The following is a 19,398-nucleotide window of genomic DNA, read 5'->3' as shown; positions in this document are numbered from 1 at the left end:
TGTAGTGTTTGAGTTAAACACATAAATGTGATTTATGCTGGTACATTTGCTGATGGGGGCTTTTCAGGAAAAAGCAGGTGCTCGGAACCCAGTGGTGGACTGACAGACGCTTCGAAATAGTTTTTCCCTTATGATTGTCGGGTGGAAAATAAAAACCACTGGCTCTTTCTGGGCTGAAATTGCCAAAATAACCCACACAATTTGTAAACAATGCGGCATATGATGGCTTACACAGAAGAGAGACTTTCATCACTGAGCGTGTGCATCGGCTGCACGTAGAAATCGCCAAGTTCTGCCTTTTTTATCTATTTCCAGAGAATGAAGCGGCGCGGGGAACATGGCTAACTGCTGTGTTATTTTTGCTTGGTGATTATGCCCTTTAATGATGTCTCCAATCATCAGAAATGTTCCATTTCTTTCCCTCCCCATTCAGGCAATGTGGACAGCAACTATTACTCACTGTTGCCGGTGCTGCAACTCTGTGCTCAGCTCTCCAGACTCTCCTGCCTGAACCTGCTGTCACAAATCATTTCAGGAATCTGATGAACTGTACCAACCTCAGATTAACCTCCAACCCTGTCATTCTCTTCCTGTAAACCCAGACCATCACTGTAGGTGGGTTTTACACACACACACACACACACACTCGCACACGTACGTATAGTGAAGTGTAAAATCCACCTTCCCTCCACTGTCAGACAGGTCCTGTCGCTAAGTCTGACATTTAATAGACTCAACTGTTATTGGAGCAGTAGAGAGGATATTCTAGCCTGGTCAAGTGCAAGCGCTATAAAGAATAAACTTAATGATAAAGTCCTTATCTTTGAAGCCACTTAATAATTTGAAAAGGATTGATACTTCAGAAGGTTCAGGTCTTCTTTTTTTTGGCAAATTTGTCATTTGGTTGAAACAACTTGAGCGACTGGGATTGACAACGTATAATATAATGCACATCATACACATACATGGGACATAATACACGTACAGTTCATGTGTTACCCATGTTTGAGTAGAAATAAAGTAAATCTTATTGAGCAAAGATGAGATTTTTAAGATTATGTAGTCATTTGTTTTTTTTGTCACTACCCACATCCCCTTTGAAAATGACTAGCAGTGAAGAATCAATGCTGGCAGGAGTGCAATCTGTGGTTTCTGTGTTAGCATAGATCATTAACTGTTTTCCCTAAGGGGATAAAGAAAATATGACATTCTTGTTATAATGTACGTGCGTCGCATCCATATGAATGTGTTTATCATTTGCTGGGCTTCTTTGTATAAATTTAGCCCACATTGTTTATTATTTCACGCTATATATCACACTCCCGATTCATGGAAATGTTACGCTCCCTATATACTTCATGATGTCTGTGTAGAGTCCTTGTTTATGGATGCTTACCTCAATCTGTGACCATTAAGCGACTGCACCAGGCAGGGTTTGAGAGGCACTGGGTTGACAATAGCAATCAGATATTTTCAGATTTTACGAGTTTCTAAGATGAATTTCCCAAGAAAAGCAGAAACAAAACTATTAAAGTTCTGGAAGTAGGCTTTTCCATAATTTTTTTTTAATGTCGGCAGTCTATTAGGTACTCAGTTAGTGTATGTACCAAAAAGTACAGAAATCAGTCCAAAAAATTATTATTATTATTAAGAAAAATGTTTATTGCTTTCATTTAAAAGAAGCAAAAAAAAACAACAATCTTTGCTTAATATAGCAGTCCATGGTCAGATTAAAATAAAAAGGCAGACATTGCGGGAGGAGTTGAGAAAGTCAAAATAGAAAAACAAATAATAACGAGTACATACAGACTCATAAACATATGCACAGCAAGGCGTTACATTAGCAGCTGTGTGTAATCGCCCTTTTCCACTATGCTCGCCTCGCCTCAGCACGACACGGTTAAAGTACCTACTCAACGTGGGCGGAGTCATCACCGCACAGCTGCATGAAACTGCCGTGACTTTGATTTACACGTGACACACACACAAACGAGTGACTAGTGAAACTAGTTGTTTTCAGTGTGAACTGAGTCATTAGAATTAAACTCTGTCTGAATACAGCGATAGGGTTTGTGATGCCGCCCAATACACCAGACTCCTGTTAATTATTGAGATTTTAGACATTTCCCTGGTAATTGTTGGAGATTAACCCACGTTGTTAGGATTGTTAAGTCTTTTTAACTGATCTGCACTTTGGCACTGATTTTTGTGTCGGACGTCTCTTCCTGTGATGGCACTGTGGCCAATCAGTGGCCGGCAGTTTGGCGGCGTCACACAGAGTAGCTACTCGGCGTGCTTGGAACCGTGCCAGAGCAGGTAAAATATCAGGTACCATGTACTATGCTAGTGGAAACGCAACTTAACCACACCGTGCCAAGGCGAAGCGAGGCGAGTAGAGCCGGTGTAAAAACGCCCTAAGAGTCCCGCCCCTAAAGGTATCTCAGTACAGTAGTTTATCTTGTCTAATAAATCTCCTCTGTCTTAATTTCTCATGGTGAGATGTGTTAGACATTTCTCCCAACCACAAATCATATGTAGGCACAGAATCCACTTTCCGAACAATCACAATTACCGTTTAAAATGGAAAGATAGGACACTTGCACCTCCCAAAATCACTATCAGAGGGTTGGGAACCAAACTCTTCCCAAAGGCCTCAGAGCAACATTGAAACATGCACTTCCAAAAAGGCTGGAGTTTACTACATGACCAGAAGGAATGTGTAAGATTACCTATCATGGATTCACAAAGATTACAAACAGGTGAGACATCAGGGTAGAATCTGTGAATAATGGAGCATTTTGACTTAACAATTCTTTTCAAATCTCATCAAATTTGACAAGTAAAAATATGTTATTTGTACCACAATACTTTCAGCCAAACATGATTGTAATTACACTTGACAGTAACTGGGTTCTTACTTGGAAATTATTTCATTCAAGATGTCAGGCTTGGCTCAATTGAAGCCATTATATTAAATTATGGCCTTGCGCAGAGTGATTTTATATACAAATATGATATTATATAAATGGCAATGTCATGCATGTTTATTACCAATGCAAAATGAGTCGTACAGGATGACACTGCTACTTTTTAATTCAGCAGAAACGGTCACAGTGACGGCACTGAACTGCTTAAAGATTCCGCACCAGTAAAATATCAACTCTAAACTCTCAAATAACAGTATAGGCAGGTTGTCTGAGCTTCAGAAGCTGTGTGCAAGACTGCTGGCGTTCACAAATGAGGCAGGTATTTGGAATAACTCATGTAAATGTACATTTTGTTTGTCAATACCACCACTTCCAAGAGCCCTCCAAGGGTAAATACAAAACTACATTCCTCAAGGGCGTCCAGCAGTTATTAATTCTAACAATCATGCAATAAGCCAGGACAAGAAATGAGATTAGAGCAACTTTATGATTGACCCCGCTCCGTCCATTCAAATGTCACATGCAATTTCTGGGATGCCAGTGACCGGATTTTAATAAAACTTTTGCCTGCAGGGGATGGAGGGTGTGACGGCTGTCACAAAGATTGCCCGTGTGGAGCAGTGGAACAATTATGTGATATTCACATAGACATCAAGCACAGTGTCACAGTGTCTGCATATATTGTCATAAAGCTAATGCACTTACACTCGCTTGTCAATGTAATGTTCAACATACATGCAATGGCTCTAGAACCAGTACATGAAAGACACGTTTCCGTCATGGTACACTTCGGTATGGTTTAAAGCCTCAGTTGAAACGCAAGCAAGTCATGCTTGCGTTTCAACTGAGAACAGTACCTTTTACTTAGTAGGCGGGGTGTGCGCTCTCCCCGACGACGTGTCAGCGAGATACGTGGGTCTAGCTCCACCCATACCGCAATGTACCATTACTCTGGTACCAACAGTGGAAACACGACATAAGACTAGAGATTAAACCAATAGTGGATTTTTAAAGCCTGATTGAATAATGATCTTTTGGAAGTAGGAAAAAAAAACAGCATTTTCATATGATGGGCAGAGGTAGTGCAGCCGTCAACCGTTATGGGAGCCTGGGTCTGCCGAAGTTGATAGTTTGAAAAATGTCATGTTTTAATTAATGAGCTAAAAATGATTAATCAGTTGGCCTCTAACTAAGACATGTGAGGGAGCAATTAAAATCTAAGTTAAAAAGAAAAGTGAGTGAGCTGCTGAAAATGGTCCTGAAACAAACATAAATTATACATTTTTCCTCATGGTTGGTATAAATGTATCCTCCACGGTGCTTTAGTAGCACCTGGCTATCTTGATGAACCAACGCCAAACATTTGCAGTGAGTGAAGAGTCGTCATAGGCGTCAGTGCTGAAAGTTTAGGTGCGGCTGAACACGCATGGACCGAAATAGCCCAGGTTTATCAGCCTGTCACGACCGAAGCTCCACCGTGACTCGGTTCATAGTGAGAGATGACGTAGGTAATTGTTTTCAAACGGCCTTGGTGAGCTGCATTGACCAGCTCACAGTGAGTGGCTTTTGGTGTCCATTCATGTGTTAAAAGCCTTCCCGCTGTGCATTGTACATCATGGAGCCAGTTCACACCTGTTTCACTGCAAATGAACCAAGTTCACTTCCCTGTGTCTGTGTCTCTTTTCCATGTTAAGTCTTGTCAGCCAAAACAGTGGTCAACAAAAAAAGAAAAGGCATCTATGCCTCTCAGCATGGTTTGAATCGCCCAGAAGATTTCTCCTAGCGAAAGAACATTCTCCTCGCAGCTGCCTCACTCTCCGCACTCAGTGGGAGAAACTTTCTGTAATCAAGTTTCAAAGTGGATAAACAGATTTCTGTCATGCTGTGCGGCTCTGAAAATACACCATTGATTTTTAATAGGAAGGCTGAGGGGGGGCAGGGGGGGAGAAAAAGAAATCTACTGTCTTTGAAAGCTTCAGGCCTGCCTTAAAAACCAGCATTATTATTATCTATCAAAGATGTCATCGATGATTTAACTACATACATTTGTTGTGTTTTTACATCTTAAGATGAAGAGTGAAGATTGACAGTGAAAGCTGTGAATATGATTAAAGGAAAAGAAGGTCAGAGGGCATTTGGAACATCAAATAACCTGCAGGGGTGGAACCATCATCATTTATGGCCTCATTGTGCTGACAAGCTCTTCAAAGGCACGTGTGTGTCAGGGGGTAAATGTCATGGTTGCATGGATACAACCTTTTAACTGCTCCTCCAATTCATTAGAGAGCAGCAGATCCATATGATCTACAACCAACATAGACACTTCTGCATCAGTGTATAAGTGCGGTACATATTATCGGTATAATAATAGACACAAAAGGAGAGGGGGGCGTGGCTTTGGCGCAGCACAGCCAATTGGAAAAATATGACCAAAGAGTTGATTCATTATTAAAGAGTTTAGTCTGCGATCGACTAGTTGGGCACCCAGGCTCTAAACCATTGTCCATTGAACACAGTGTGTTTTACTCATTGTACCAGTTTAAACAATTTATAACTTTGTATTGATTTCTTTCAATTCTGCCTCTTTGTTGTTTTTAAATATCCCGGTACCTTTCTTTCTTTCCTATCTTTATTTGTATATAAAGGTGCTCTATAAATAACTTAATGACAGTCGGAGACCCAAAACTGCCAGAGTGCGGCCCATCAAATTTAAGAGAACTCATCAGAAAGTCTTCTTTCATCTTGACAGCTCGTCCCGCTAAATTTCAAAAGTGTTGCTTTAAAACAGGAATAACAGCCATACTGTGTCTATAGAAGGCACATTTGCTATTCCAGAAGTGATTAAAAGATTCAAATTTGGTATTAAAATGCAACATGTACGAGCAGGAATGCTTGATTATTTACTATGCATAATTGTATTAAAAAGTTATATTACACTGTACATTTTTTATTTATAAAATGATATTAAAAATCATGAGGTGGCAGCAGCAGCAATCATTTGGTCAGTGGAGCTACCTTAAATAATGTTATTCCTTGGCACCAAGGATGCAGTTTTTACGGGATATGACAGTTAAGGCAGCAGTGTTGGGCACATTACTTAAAGTAATTAGTTATATTAACTTACCATGGAATGTAAATATGCCTGAATATGCCTGAATATGCCTATAAAACTGAATATTCAATGTGTTTAATTCATGAAATGGGCACTTAATTACACTAATCTACACTACTTTAATGTTGCTGTATCAAATGTGATAAACATTATTGTAGATGTTCTCATTACTATGTTTTATAATGGTAGAACAGTGAAACACAGCAGATGTTTCCGAACTTTTGCGACTTTTGCGACTTGTCGGCTCCTCACACACCTTGTCGACTTGTGCCACTGACCTAGTCAGTAACGGTAACGACGTGGCAGTAGCGTTTACCTGGTGTCTGTAACTTCTTGAAACGTTAATACAGTAGCTTGTGTTGCATTGAAATCACACTACAATGGAATGAAATGGAATTCTTAGAGAATAATATGTGTTTTGTGATAGTGTTTGAGTTGAAGACAAAAAGCTTGAGGAAGTGAACTCGTGTACCTGGAAACCCCGCGAGACCTGTAAAAAACCAAGGCAGGACAGAATATCGGGAGTGGATTGATGTTGTACAGTGTCTGCCGGGACTTCAGCCCTCAGCTGTGTGTCCCACGGCATTGGCTTAGACGTGTTGAGTTCACAGAAACGACTCCTCGTTCCTCGTGTTTGTTTCGGAGGAGTGACATTTCCTTGTCACAGGCCACAGGTGTCCTGTCTGGTCTCCTTTGGCCGCCTTGCCTTTGCCCTGCAGTGTTTTTCATTTTGAGGCCTGGCAGTCATGTTAGGCAACATGTCACATGTTTACCAGGTTGAAGGGAGGCTCTGCTATAATCTCTGTATACAGATTCTCTATGTGAACATTTTAATGTATTCAGAACCTACCTTATTGTGGAAAGACTGAAGAGCAGTTTGGTTTGGTCTTTTGATTAGCACTTGGTATGTGGTATTAAAAAGGGATTTTAAATTAGTTAGTAGTTAATTAGGTCGTTAAGTGGTGCCTTTTGATGCTGTAAATTTGCCAGATTTGCCATGTTATTTCCTGATACCTGTTGTTCTTTGAAGCCCCTGGAAAACTTTATTTCTATATACATCCATCCATCCCAGAGTTCCTGCTGATCAAAATCTTAAAAGGTATTGGACAAATGACAGAAAAACAGGTTTTAATTTGATGCCTTAATTGTATTAACATGTTTTAAATTTATCTTCTTAAAGTTAACTTCCAGTTAACACATATTAGTAGGATTTTATCAAAATAAATGGTATGATTTAAAAAAAAAAAAAAGAATAATAAAAATAAATTCCTGAATGCCTCTTGGAGTTGAAGTCAATTTTGAGTTTTTTTTACTGGACCATGAAGTAACGTCTTATGTTAAAATTAATATTTGGACAGAATCTAACCTATCTAACAGTCTGTTTTTTTGCTTTTCATTTTTGAAAGGGAAGTGTTACATTTACACTTACCGTAAGCTGTAGGAACCATGTATCCATTTCCATCCTTCCTGCTTGTGCTTAGAGCTGCAACTAACGATGATTTTCTCGATTAATCGTTTGTTGATCGGTGTTTGTCAAACCTGGATATGATGATGTTCTCAAATGTCTTGTTTTGTCCACAAACCAAAATGATTCACTTTTAATAACTTCTTTGTTATCCAGAGCAAAGAAATGAAGAAAATACTCACATTTAAGAAGCAATCGGACATCCTGTTTTAATCATGAGAAAAAGCTTCCAACCGATTAATCGATTATCAAAATAGTTATCGATTAATTTAGTAATGAATCGATTGTTTCAGCTCTACTTGTCTTTCACCATTTCAATTTAACTAAGAAAGTCCAGTTAACTATCACTGCACTGACTTTATCCTCTAAAGGGTTGCAGGAGGCAGCGCACGTCCTTGACAGGTTACCAGTCTATCACAGGGCTAACAATTTGTTTTTGTCTCAGGAAAATGTAAATTAACATGTTTTTGTATTTCGAGAACCTGTTACTTAACCCTAAATTTCCATGAACTGAAATGACCCCCTTGCCTCCACCTGGAGCCGCACAACTGTTGAGCAGTGGTCTGCATGTCAATTAAAAATGCTTCTCTGTGTAAATTTGACTGCGTGACCCTTTAAAGTTACTCGGTGCCGTTTTTTGACCACCAGCGGCCTGATGCATGTTTGGTTGAGCAAGTCCCCACATGCTAATGAGGAAGCATGCCAATTACCTTTAAAACACAACATGTTTTCCGAGTTTGTAAGCAAGCAGTGCCCTGATAGCGTAATTATGGCTACAGTGTAACGTGATTAAGCTATCTGTAAATAATAAATATTAAATGCCGCAGTCAGCTTTAAAAATGTAGTTTTATTCACTAATATATGACCCTAATTAAAGAAAATCAGTGCAGTGTGGTTTAATTATGACAAGGTGAGATTTTAGAGAAATTAATGATCACATTTTTGTAGTTGCACAGATGATTAAATTGTGAAGTTATTAATTGGTATTTATAATCATTTATTGGGGGGGAAAAAAAGACTAAAATGGCATGTGCTGTATATGAAGACATGCTCTCAGTTTTATGAACTGTAATGAAAAATGTAATCCTATTAATATTATTTTTTTATTTGGTAATATTCTAATGACCTTGACTTAACTGAGCTTGAAGCACTGTAGTTGAAATGGAGCACACGTTTACATACTTAGAATCAGCTTAAAGGTCCATTTCAACCCAAAATCAAACACTGTTTTCTAGTTAATCTTAGAGCCTGAGCTTGTCCTTCAGGACATTTTTATACAACATTAGTGTTATATTATCGTACATGAGGATAAAACACTCATAACTTGTAAAACGCATCATTGCAGCGTACTGCAAGTCGTTGATAACGTCCACCCAGGGATATGATAACTTTAATGTGATGGAACAAAAAACCAAGAGTAGCCTTTGAGTTTGAGACAATTACTGTTAATAATTTACATTTATTAGAAGCGGCAAAATATGTGGACATATGAAGAGCCGGTCTTTATTCACTCAAATAGAGGTCACACGTATTTGGTGTCTTCCTTCTGTAGATTCTAAATTGCTTCCCTTTCTGTCCGTCTGTCTTTCTCCACCCACACTTTTTCAGCGTTTGAGAAAGTCGACTGAATTTAAATGGGATAAATCATAAATCTGATTAGGTGAATATTCTCTGTGATCTGGAGGGCAGTATGAAAAAAAAGGGTGATGAATTGAAAATTATGAGAGGCTTTTTTTTTTTTTTCTATCCGTCTACCCATCCAATCCACCTTTCAGAAGTTTACTTGAATAATTTATCAGCAGGGCAATAATGTGATGTACTTCATTAGATGGGGAGGCTCTCCGGTGTCGACACAGAGGTTATCTAATTGAGAAGCCTTTGATGAATCTCGATCAGAACCGTGACAGCTTCAACAGTTGCAAGACTTTAAGCTGTAATGCGTTGCCACAGATGTTTCATACTGCTCTGCAAACAGCCATTCATTTACTAATAACTGTAACGTTTAAGGTGGACTGAAACTCACCTAAAGGAAGATGCTCCCTTGTGCCTGCAAACTTGAATGTCGAGGTGGTGTTCTTCAAAGGAGAAAACAGGTATTTTCATGCCTAGAAAGACACCTTGGAGAGAGAACACAGTAAAAGACACTGTAAGACGGTCTTATGTTGGATAAAGGTCAGTACTCTTGAAGAATACCTCAGTGTGACCAAGAATTGTTGGCGTTTCCTGACACACAGCCAAATATACTGCCGCTGAACTTTCCATGATATTTTTAAGCAAATAAAAGACTCACATTTAATCATGGCAATCTTTTTCACATTAAGCTGAAGATGCATTTCATTACAGGTTCTAAGGTCAGCAGGCAGCATTGACTTCCCATTCTGATGACTTCACATTATTCAGTCTTAGACCATTAGCTGCAATGGTTATTAGTTGGAAGTTTTAGAGCTTTATCAGAGTATGGGGTTAATGAAAAGGAATGGCATACATTTATTAAATGAAAAGGGTTCTTTGCCTGCTCTGTGGCTCAAGACATTCCAGAAGGAAAATCCTGAAAGATTTTATAGAAACTCATAAGGTTTTACTCCGACTTACAAATCAGTTCTGTATGCTCCACTGCAGTTGTTATATGTATCATCTTATACACTTTTAGACTATCTTATACATAATATAAACCTTGTCAGTCAAAAAATGTACCAGCCTGGACTTTGTTTGCGTGTTTCCATCCATTGCGTTTCAACTGAGAACACCACCTTCACTTGGTCGATGGGGTGCACGCTGTGCCCGATGGCTGCGTCGGCGAGATATGTAAGCGTGAAGTTCTACCAGTGTGCTGACGAACGCACAACGATATTGAGCGTTTTGTGGCTCAGGTTGTGGCCGTTTGTCTCAACAAGATGTCAAGAGAATAGAATTCGAGTTTTGACACCGGTCGCAAGGGAGTGACGCTTTTCTGTCACCCCAATCAGCTGACTGTCATGGGTTTAGCTCCACCCGTACCGTACCCTACTATCACTCTGATACCCCAAGGGAAATGTATCAAAAAATGGAACAGTTTTACTGTACTATTACTACTTATGTTGTACTATTCTTAATTAAAACACACCAAAAAAATACATACCGTACCAAACCTAACCATTCTACTTTTTGAAACCTGCCAATAGGTCCATGCAGTTGTTGAAAAATGTCCTGTTAAATGCTCATCTTTTTATTTATTTTATTTTTAGCAAACCTTGGTGACCTTCTTGGTAAGGCACGTTAGGTGTAGCTCCGACTCTGAGAATACACAGCGAAGAGCATTTTATCATGCTAGAGATGGTGCGGCGGATAGGTCACTGATCTGTGAAACCACAGTGTCAGACCTCTGTGTCAAACCTCTGTTCTGCTCCATAGAACAATGTGTGTTGCCTGCGAGGGTCAATATAAATGGAAACTATTTTTAACCTAAACGTAAGTGTTGCTTTTAGAAATGCACTCTACTCTGCGCCAACGTGGCAACTTGAACTTCAATCTGAAAGGTGAAGTGCTGCTTAAGTAGTTTTATTAGTCGGGCACATCTCTCGTCCATAGACTGTCTGGGTTTGGAAAGTGAGGCTGATGCGTGAAACCTTTTCTTCTTCTTTTTTTGTGCCGTCAATTGCTATCTGCAGGGTGACGTACCAGTCTGTGGAAAAAAAGAACTTTGTAGAGCTTTATTGCCGTCGTTGATTACCTGACATAAAAGTAGGACTGAGTGGAGCTTGGAGCCACTGCAACAGAAAACTTGTTAATTACTTCAAACAGTTTGATGCAATTCTAGGCTGTATACTTTGGACTTGAATGGGTAAACCTCATGTGGAGGATAAAACGGTGGATGAAGTGACAGCCCTACTTGGTATGAGATGATGTTTAGGGTCTAGCCTGCATTCAAGACCAGTGAGTTGACAGTGTTGCTCCTTGTCTTTGTGTCCTTTTCATAGGTTTGGGACGATACCACTTTTTTGTGTCCGATATCAATATCACAAACTCGATATTAGTCTGCTGAGTCATTTCAAAGGCATAATTCTCCCAAAAAAAGAAGAAATAGCCCGAACATGACTGTCTGTCTGTCTGCATGCGATATATAGGTTTTTTGGATTTTACATTTTAATGTCCGATATGCGATCCAGTGATTTTGATCAATATTGGACCGATAACGATACTGATACCGATTCTCAACCCTAACTTTTCAATTATTTATTCATGTATTTTTAAATAAAGACAGCCTAATTGTTACACATTGGGGGAATGCGCCTGGCTAATGACCCCATTTCATTCCTTCAAATGAATGAATGATATTTTCCTACTGACTCCTCCAGTTAGTGGATAGAATGATTGATGCTGTGATTGGGCTTCACGTTCAAGTTGTAAATCCTTCCTCACCATATAATAAACCTCTGCCCAGGGTTTATTCTGATGAGTGTTCCGACTCAAGGATGTCTCATTCAGGAAAACCTCTCTGGATTGGATTTATTGTTCTCACGGTACTTCTCACGGAATCGATGCACCAGCGCTTGTACATCCCCATGCGCTTTATACCACAAAGCTGTGGCTTGAACACCTGGTAAGTCAGAGTTCAGGCGGACGAATGGAGGGGCACATTGACAATGCAGGAAGCAACATAGCAACAAAGGAAGAGAAGGTGAGAGGGAAAGCAAGGACATGAGCAATAGTGAATGTAAGCAGTGAAGAACTTAAAGGAAAATAAAAGGTTTTTATCGGATTTAACATGCTGTCAAAGTGCTGTAGTGGCTAACATCACAGCTACAAGGTCATCAGTTTGAATCCTGGTTTGACCGAGGGCTTTTATGTGTTGAGTTTGCAGGTTCTTCCCGTGGGTGCCTGGGTTCTCTTTGTGTACTCTGGCTTCCTCCCGCAATGCAAAAACTACAGTTTGGTGATTAGGTTAATGGCAGTGATGGACTGGGTGTACTCCGCCTTTTACCCTACGTCAGCTGGGATTGGCTAAAGGCCCTCATGACCCTCATGTTGAGGATAAAACAGTAGACACACATGAGTAATCATGTGAAATACAACACAGAATATGAAAGGGAAGTGATTTAAGTTGCAGATTATACATTCGGGTGAGAGTGGGTGGTGGTTTGCCTATATATGTGCCCTGTGATGGACTGGCAAACTGTCAAGGGTGTACCCTGCCTGTCACCCTATGTCAGCTGAGATTGGCACAGTAACCCCCGCGACCCTCATGTGGAGGATAAGGAGATAGAAGATGGATGGATTATACATTCAGTTTCCTAAGTGGTGTAAACTTGACATTCTATCTGCCATTTTTTTTTTTAGTTTGCACCATAATTAATCAAGAAACCAGGTATTTTGTAAAGCAGTTCTTCAAGTGTGCACTTACTGTTTCAGTATTTTGTTTTGGTCACATTGTCTTAAGTACTATACTTTTCTATAGCCTAGAGAAGCATTTTCTTATGTCCATGTTGCCATGTGGGCCAAGCAGGTAGCAAAGCTTGTTTGATAAACAGGGTTCAGATGTCAGGGATCCAGTGCTGTGAAACCACTTCCATATTGACAGAACCCAACTGAGGTCATTTGGGCAGCAATTCTTAAGTGCATCTCCTGGTCACATTTCATTGGAGGTGTAATGGACATGGACACCTGTAAAGGTTGGAGAAAAAAAAAAATGTGCTTGAGGGAATATGCCTCGCATCTGCCTTTGGAACACCTGGGGATCCCACATGTAGTAACATTTGCTCTGCTCTATAACTCTATAGTAGTCCTGGAAGCTATATGTACATGCACATAAATAGATACAAATAGATCCCCCGAGGAACACAATGATTTCCTACGTGTCGGCCAACAAATCTAAAAGCAGACGACACAGGAGCTGCACACATCCCACACACACACAGCCTTCATATCTCCAACAGATATAGCTTTGCAGTGGCCGGCGTGTTTGAGCCACAAACCTCTCTATTTTTCCATCACTCACACTCGCTATCCTCCCATCACCATGCTGAGCGGGGTGTTGGAATGCTATCGCGCCCCAGGCAATCAGAGATACAGTCATATGTCACAAATAGGTGTCGACGCTTATTAAAGCGGGGAGGGGGTTGAAGGCAAGTGAAAACTCACTTATCAGAAAGGACATAGCTGTGACACGTCCCCCTCATCCCCATCACTCCCCTCTCTCCTCGTCCTGTTGCACAGCCTGTGCTGGATATCACCTTTTTTTTTGTGTCACAGGCCAGAGATATTTGACCAATAACACAGATGTAATACCTCTCCCTTCTGCTCTCTGCCACCATACCAGTTGATTTAATGGACCTGTAAATTGCCAGTATAGTTTATTCAATTTTTGTTGTGGAAAAAAAAAAAGCCTGCAGGTATGGACAGGATATACTGGGGGACTTCATCCCCACTTTAATACAGTAGCCTTTGCTATTATCAGTATCTTGAGTATTGGTCTGATTTATTGCCTGGTGTTAGTTTTGGCCGAGTTGCAAAGTTGATATGAGAAAAGTTTTCACATCTCTTACATTTAAAAAGTGATTGTCACCTCATGCCATTGTCATTTAATGAGATTTGCAGAGTGTCTGATTCATTTTTAATTCATTTTAATTTGATAGAAAGTCTCAGAGGACAAATGCAGGAATATAAGAATTGCTTCATTCCACAATGGCTTTTTGACAATACATCTCTGGGATTTAATAAATATCCAAAGAGAGCGGAGAAATTGTCGCTAAATATATTTATGCGGAGACACATTGTGCTTTATACTTTCCTCTTAAATGATAGGTTTTGATCTTTGAACAAAACAGTAAGTGACAGAGTCGCTCAACTGGCAAATCTTCACTCTTCCGAATCAATGAGCTCTCCATTAAAGTCAAAACATCTGACATGATTGAGAGAATAAATCCACAACCGGTTCTCCGTGCTTGAAATGTAGAACTCTTTTTACACAAATGTACACTGAGGCTGAACAAAAACAAAAGACTGGAATCATCCAGTACATCATGCATGGTTTATGGTGCATTGACTCTGGTGATCCATGCCGCAGCCTTTGTAGCCCCGGGTTATGGAAGCGTGTGATCACAAACACAGCGTTCGTAGTTAATAAGCGATTCAGCTGTGTAGCTCAGTGGATCCATATTTTAAAAAGTCGTTTCCTCCTTAATGCGGCATTATGCAGAATCCCGCTGCAGTGACAATTGCATTAGTACTGAGTGAGGAAGTGTGTTCACGTGTCTCGGTTGTATTGCACTGCACATATGTGCAATGTTTTTGTTCCACATTTATTAGAAACAGCATGTTGAGACGAGTAATATTGTACTCATGCTTTAGTCATCAACTATAATTATATAAAACAAAAGAATGGCTTTAGCTTTGGTTTATTTTTCTGCCTGCAAAGTGGCTCTTAATTTGCATGTTGTTTTTTTGTATTACATTGGTAATGTCGGTGTTGTGGTTTTGACGTCTGTGTAGACAGGCACTAAAAGTGGCTCATTATATCACTTCACTTTTCACAGTCATGCTGGCAGTGGACCAGATGTGGGTCGGTCTTTGTTTGCTCTTGTGTTTTTGCTGTTCATTTGTTGTGAGTGGAGCACACTGACCAGGCCGGCGTTCCTTGTCATTCGTCGACAACCACGTGCATTTGGAGGGAAGTTCCGTTTCACTTAAAATGTGATATTATTTTTATTTATATCACTGTAATTGCATCAAGATCTGTCCAGTTTCGCAGAGTTTTGATGATTACATGAAAACAAATCAATGAATAGATTCCCTTCACCGCAATGGAAACAATGAAACCATCAGAGATTGTTTTGTTCTTGTAGTTTAATTACATGATTGATTTTTCCATATTAGGTGGAATAATGCCATTGAGCCCAGTCTGCTCCCCGGTCCTGCAACTGGCTGAATAATATTCTAGTTAGTCTTTTCAGGATAGCAGAAAACTACGACATGGCGAGTATTGGGCCCACGCAGGAAGATTGAAAAAGAATTTTGTCTTGAAATTTCAAGAATAAAGTTTCAATATCATGTCGAGATTTAAGCTGAGATGTCGACTTAAATTTCGTCTATACATGTCCATCAGACAGAGCGACTGGAGAGTCAGTTTCAGACGTGGTTTGAATGCCAACGTGAGTTTTTGACCTCCTGACACTCTTCTTGACTGAAAGTGCTTAAATATCAATAACGTTAAGTCTCTTTTTTTTTAGACCGCAGTCTGAGACCGACTGTCCGGATTCCGTGGCAGCTTCTGTGGAGCGGTCACTCACTCTCTCTGATGGAGACATGATATTCCAACTTTGTTCTTGAAATTTCAAGTGTCATTCTCATCATGGCATAATTTTTTTTTTCATTTAAAACCCTTCATGCTCTCTTTTATCACATTGTTAATTGTAAACCTTTCTAAATGCTACTCAGCCATTTCTCACAATTAGTGGCATCATCGCAAACCGCCTCTCTATGCCTTTTTCTACCCAGTCAATAGTTCTGTGATTTCATCACACACTTTCTCTTCTGTCACCATCTTCGTCCGTCACCGTCTGCCCGTCTCTGTCCACCATGGCAGGAGCGCAGGCTTCTGGACGACGGCGGCTTCATCTAAAAAGATGGGGGGGAAAAAAATAACCTAGCGAGGACGAGTCAGCCATCAATCTTCCTTTCCGTCACTCCTTCATTCACCCTCTCCTTCTCTCCTTCACCATCCCTTCCTCTGTGTCTGTTCTCTATCACTGTCTGTCTGCTCCCCCCACCCACCCACCCCACCCCTGTCTCACACTAATCCCATCACACATGTCCACTCTGGACATGTGTGATGGCTGTTCTTTCTCCACCATGCCATCCAGCCGCACCAATATAAAACTCCTCTCAGCCTTCTTCTTATTACTCCTCTGTTTAGATAGGATCTCCAAAAGTCTACAAGCCTTTGTATCCCTCTCGCTCTCTGCCCTGCAGTGACTGCCTTTATAGAATGGATCCAGATGGGAGAGAGCTTAGCTAAAACCACAGAGGAAGTCTGCAACCGATGGTTTCATGAGAGGCCATATCCTAGCTAAGCTGCCACATTGGGTGTAATGTCCCTGAAACTGTCTTTCAGACGAGACTGTCTATGGTGAGTAAGTAGAAGCCAATTAGCAACGAAACTGCTTTTGGGGGGGGGGGGGGGGGGGGGAACAGGCCAAGATCCATAAAGATAAAGTTGTGGATTAGGTATAAACCTTGTTAAACACTTAAGAGTCTCAAAAAAATAAGGGGGGGAAGAGGGTCAGGTTAAGGCCTCCCATTCAGTTGGCTAATGTCTGTCTATGGAGCCTGCGGATCACGGAGGGGTTTTAACCTACTCTGTCAGCCTAAATTAATGAGGTAATTAAGAGCTCAGGTGGAATTAGCAGTAGCCACCTTAAGTGCCCCAGGGCAGCCAGATAGGCAGGCGGGGATGTACAGCTACAGTATAGCCAGAGGACAGGCGGTGCCACGGAAAAAAAAGCTGCGGTGGGAAGGAAAGGTCAAAACACACAGTTTGTTGTTCAGCAGGAGCTGATGTTGACGATACGGAGTTGTGTTCTTTTTGATTGGCATGTCCTCATGTTGAGATAGAAATGATTCGCTCTCAGACATTATCTCAGTCTATGGTCACAGGATCAGATGAACACTGGGGGGTCTGTTTTAAGAGACTTTAATGTGATTGTATTACAAGGACTGCTGCGGCTATTAAATCATCCCGTCTTTAAAAGACTCCCTCTGGAATAATATTCAGATTATTGATCCGAACATGTTCTACTACAGTTCAATATGTTTCTTGTGAAAGGACAGAAATCCAAATATTAAGATTTCAGTATTGAGTTCAGAGTTATTGTTACTGGTAGTAAACACTCCTTGAGCAATAATAGAATTTATTGGAAATAAAACCTGAAGCCTTATAGTCAACCATCACAAAGAACCAATCAATCCCAGATTGGCATGTGTCAAGAAAAAAAAGGTTTCCCTTGCACACACTGCATCACAACTGTAGACCATATATAAAAGATGGTCTGAAGAGGTGGAAAGTATGATTTATGTTCCCTAAACAATCTTTGTCCTTTTTTTCTTCTTTCTGTAAACATGGCATTGTTTCAAGAAATGTCTTCATTCACATGAAACCCCCGCCAAAAAATAATGAAACGCTGTCACACATTATGCCAGAATGAACCAAGCCAGGGAGACTGAGAAAAAAAATAAATAAAAGTTATCATAAAGGGAATAGACCAAACAATCTCCAAACACAGCAACAGGAGGGGAAAAAAGTGAGAGATGGGACTTTGACATCATCATAATTTCCCCAAAGTAGCATAATTGGCGGTGCACACAAAATGCATGGGTGGCGTTTTGAGATTTTGGTCAAACATTGCGCAATATATTATATTACAGTGTTTAAGTGTGAGACATAGAGACATCAGATAATGAGACATCCCGATCTTGCATCAATCCTCAGAAATTAGACCAATAGATGACAAAAAAGTAATTTTAGAGGACGAAACTTTAACGAAGCAATGTCAGTTTGACATTAAAATGTTTTCAAACCAGGCCTGTCCCTGTTGCAGATAGTTCTACATATAGTATCACAGCATAGGTGAAGGGGTGAAGTGACTCCACATTAGCAATTGACTCGGAGACACAGGTGGGTTTTTAACCTGTCGTCTTTCTAATTCAAAACCCAGCGGCGAGCGCCGCATCGTTTGCGCAGGCAAACAACTTAAAACCTTATTACTTTCACAGTGATCATTTTCTGTCGATCAGGCAGAGGTAATTAGGTTCCCCGCTCGCGTGGTCCCCGCCAGTGTCGGTCGGCGATCACATCTGAGAGAGCGCGGCGTTACAGAGGCGGTAAGATGAGTGATTGTTGTAGGGAACGTAGCCTGTGGGTGTTCCTGTCAATGACATCCAACATGCATGTATTCATGCACGTGTTCACGGGTACAGTTTGTCCTTGGAGACGCAGCGAACACACTCGGTGATAGACATACAGGGGAATTGCTTTATTGTGTCAGTGTGGGCTCGTGTGACGTGCATACCTGAAAGTACAACATAAATGAATGTAGCATGTTTTTTTTGTTGCTTGCTTTATATGAAGCTATGAATCAATTCCAAACAGTAAAACTGTCACTTCGTTCTCTTTGCATGGTGATACGTAAACTAGGGGGCAGCAGAGGTAAGCATTTCTGATGATATTCCTCAGAAAAGCCATTTTCTCACCAATGTGCCAGCTCTGTCCTCAGAAAGTTCCGCTCTTGGTTGCTGGTCGATCTCTGTAACTGCATGACGCTGGGCACCATACTGAACTGTAACAGAGAGCCAAAGAAAAAGAACAAAATGGTCAATTGATTTTCTCAATAGGCTTATAATTGCATTATGTTTATTGGTACATGTCTGTCTCTTTCAGTACATAATTGCAGATAAACTGTCTTCATTAAAGACCACATGGGCTTATTAGGGCATTCTCTACTGGTTCCATTAAAAGAGCAGAAGCTTAATGTTGAGATGCCTTTGTAGTTTTTATAATTATGAAAATGCAGTTGTAAATGTACTGGTATAAAACGGTGGCAAACTCTCAGGCAGAGGTTGTGGTATCTGCTGCTGCTGCTGTTGCTGTTGTTGTTGTTGTTGGTGATTGTCCTTTACAGCGTGTCCTCTGGTGTCAGTCAATAGTTTGGTTCCTGCAGGTTTGACTCCTCTCCTCTTACACATGACAAGAGACCTGCCGTGTACTCTGTTGGACTGACTCCCTTCCCTTCTTCTCTCCCCAGTCTTTTCTCTAATCCCCGGGGTTATCCACATATGACACCTGCCACGGCGACGGTGCAGATTTCATTGTCACCTGCAGATACAACCACCTCCCTATCCTTTGTCACCTTCATACTTTAACC

The 19,398-nt window shown here is 40.6% G+C and overlaps 1 long non-coding RNA gene across 2 annotated transcripts in view; it reads left to right on the top strand.

The window, feature by feature from the left end:
- Positions 1-19,398, top strand: part of LOC131457012 (uncharacterized) — a 128,409-nt gene that overhangs the window by 46,711 nt on the left and 62,300 nt on the right. For both annotated transcript variants that reach the window (XR_009239965.1, XR_009239964.1), the window contains exon 3: positions 434-615. This is a non-coding gene — a long non-coding RNA (uncharacterized LOC131457012). The remainder of the gene's footprint in view (positions 1-433; positions 616-19,398) is intronic.

Source organism: Solea solea, chromosome 3, assembly GCF_958295425.1.
Source record: "Solea solea chromosome 3, fSolSol10.1, whole genome shotgun sequence".
Lineage (NCBI taxonomy): Eukaryota > Metazoa > Chordata > Actinopteri > Pleuronectiformes > Soleidae > Solea > Solea solea.
The sequence above is the reverse complement of the archived record's forward strand: the minus strand, read 5'-3'. Positions and strand labels throughout refer to the sequence as shown.